Here is a 3,176-nt window from a genome sequence, read left to right on the forward strand (position 1 = left end):
ACGGATAACACAAGAGCTGCCGCCCGAGAGAAAGCCAAGATGGATCAACTTGAGTTAGACGCGGTTACTCCATTGTATGAAGGATGCAGGCCCGAGGATACCCGCCTGAAAGTAACGCTCATGGCTCTGGAGATGAAGGTAAAACACAAAATGACTGACGCATGCTTCGACGAGAACATGTCATTCTGGCACGAACGTCTTTCAAAGGGGAACAAGTGCCCGACCAGTTTGGAGGAGGCGAAGAAAATCGTGTGTCCTCTGGATTTACCGCACGTGAAATACCATGTGTGCAAGAACAATTGCATCATTTATCGGGACGAGCACGCGGAGTCTACCATATGTCCGGTGTGCAGCGTCACTCGATACAAGAGGAAGAAAGCTCCTCGAAAAGTGGTGTGGTACTTTCCGATCACTCCTCGTCTGCTGCGGTATTTCGCGTATCCTAAGGTAGCAAAGCTCCTGCGTTGGCACGCGGATAGGGAGGAGAAGAAGCGAGAAGATGACGCAAATGATCCGGAGATAGATAAAAAAGACAAGATGCTAAGTCACCCTAAGGATGCGAGCCAGTGGCAAGCGTTGAATTTTGAATACCCAGAATTTGGGAAGGATCCAAGGAACATCGTGCTGGGCGCGAGCACCGATGGAGTCAATCAGTTTGGCAGCCAAAGAAGCACACATAGCACCTGGCCTGTGTTTGTGTGGATGTACAACCTTCCCCCTGGTTGTGCATGAAGAGGAAGTACATTCACATGAGTATGCTAATTGAAGGGCCGAAACAACCAGGGAACGACATCAATCTGTATCTGGGGCTGCTGAAGGAGGATCTAGACACGCTATGGAAAATGCCAGCCAATACGTGGGACGCCGCAGAGAAAGAATATTTCCCTATGAGAGCCGCACTGCTCACGACGGTGCACGACTATCTCGGTTACGGATATCTCGCGGGGCAGGTAGTCCACGGATTTTCTGGATGCGTAAGGTGCATGGATGACACAACGTATCGCCAGCTAGATAGAGATCCCGGGTCTTCGAAAACCGTGTTCATGGGACATCGAAGGTGGCTTCGCGACGATGACCCGTGGAGGAAACGCAAGGATCTATTCGATGGTGAAACCGAACCCCAAAAACGCCCGTGTACGAGGAGCGGCGAGGAAATAGACAAGCTGTTGAAAAATTGGAAAGACTGCCCACTGCCGGGAAAGAAGCAAAAGGCGCCAGAGCCGGGAAAGAAGCGAAAGGCGCTGAGCCACTGCTGAAGGTATGGAAAACAAGGTCTGTTTTCTGGGACTTGCCGTACTGGAAGATCCACCGTGTGCCTCACAACCTTGATGTCATGCATATCATGAAGAACGTGTGCGAGAGTCTGCTTGGTACCCTGCTCAACATGCCAGAGAGGACCAAAGATGGGCCGAAAGCAAGGGCAGACTTGAAATCAATGGGCATCAGGCAGGAGCTTCACGCTATATATGATGATGATGATGATGATGATGATGATGAGGTGAAGCAGGACACAGAAAGTCATCTCAAAGGCAAAAAGGCCAAGAAGACCGGAAATGACTACCCTCCCGCGTGCTTCACTCTAAGTCAGGAGGAGATCGAGCAGTTTTTCACCTGCCTCCTAGGAGTAAAACTTCCTTACGGTTACGCGGGGAAAATAAGCAGATACCTAGACCCAGCGAAGCAGAAGTTCAGCGGGATGAAGTCTCACGACTGTCACGTGCTGATGACGCAAATACTTCCAGCTGCAATCCGTGGGATCATGGACACGCACGTCCGTGAAACGCTATTTGGCCTATGCAATTTCTTCAACGTCATCTCTCGGAAGTCGATTGGCGTGAGGCAACTCAGAAGGCTACAGGAAGAGATCGTGGTGATACTATGCGAGCTTGAGATGTACTTCTCGCCCGCATTCTTCGACGTTATGGTGCATCTGCTGGTCCATATCGTGGAGGATATCATCCAACTCGGGCCGACGTTCCTGCACAGCATGATGCCGTTCGAAAGGATGAATGGTGTCATCAAAGGATACGTTCGGAACATGTCACGTCAAGAGGGAAGTATAGCCAGGGGCTTTCTGACCGAAGAGTGCATCTCCTACTGCACAAATTATCTAGGCATCGAGAACCCCATTGGTCTGCCCGTCAACAGGCACCTCAGCAGGCTCGCTGGATGGGGTCACCGTGAGGGTCGCCGCGAAATGCATGTCGACTTCGAGGGTCGACTCGCTGACTTTGAAAGAGGAAACCTAGTCGCGCTACAACACATAGACATGGTCGATCCTTGGGTGGTAGAGCACAAAACCTTTATTTGGAAGACGTACAATGACCGAGGCCAACAGAGGACGGACGGAGATATACTCAAAGAGCACAACTCATGTTTCACGCGTTGGTTCAAGCAGAAGCTTCTGTCGTACCCTTTACATGAGGATTCTTCCGCGGAAGAACAACTCATATTCGCCTTGTCACAGGGCGCCGAGCACAACCTGATGACCTATGAGGCGTACGATATCAACGGCTACACATTCTACACCGAGGACAAGGACATGAAGAGCGATGGTTATCAGAACTCCGGGGTAACGATGGAATCCTACACCGGTAAGGACAAGGACAGATACTACGGAAGGATCAAGGAGATCTGGGAGCTGAGCTACGCTGGAGAGAAGGTGCCGATGTTCCGTGTCAGATGGGCCAAGAGCGTCCTAAAAGAAGACCGATATTTCACCACCATGGTTATACCCGAAGCCAAATCCAAGACCGCGGGCGCAAACGTCACCGCGAAAAATGAGCCATGGGTACTGGCTTCCCAAGTGGACCAATGCTTCTTCATTACCGACCCGCCAAAGCCCAGTCGTGTTGTCGTGAGGAGAGGCAAAAGGAAGATCATCAGAATGGATGGAGTAGCCAATGAGCAAGACTTCGACAAGTACGGCGACCCGAGGATCGAACATGACGACGATGATGAAGTAGCAGCATACACCACAAGAAGAAGCAGGACCACCCTACCTAAAGGACGTCCGTTCCACAGAAGAACTCCATTTGCGAAAAAGAAGGGCAAGAAGAATGTGAACAGATAGCTAGCTAAGATAGATTGTATTTAAATCGTAGCCTTCATTTCTCGATTGTATTTCATGGGCACTTTTTGAACTATCATGAATATTTTTAAATTTCATGGACACT

This window comes from Triticum aestivum, chromosome 1B, assembly GCF_018294505.1.
Source record: "Triticum aestivum cultivar Chinese Spring chromosome 1B, IWGSC CS RefSeq v2.1, whole genome shotgun sequence".
NCBI classification, from domain to species: Eukaryota; Viridiplantae; Streptophyta; class Magnoliopsida; order Poales; family Poaceae; genus Triticum; species Triticum aestivum.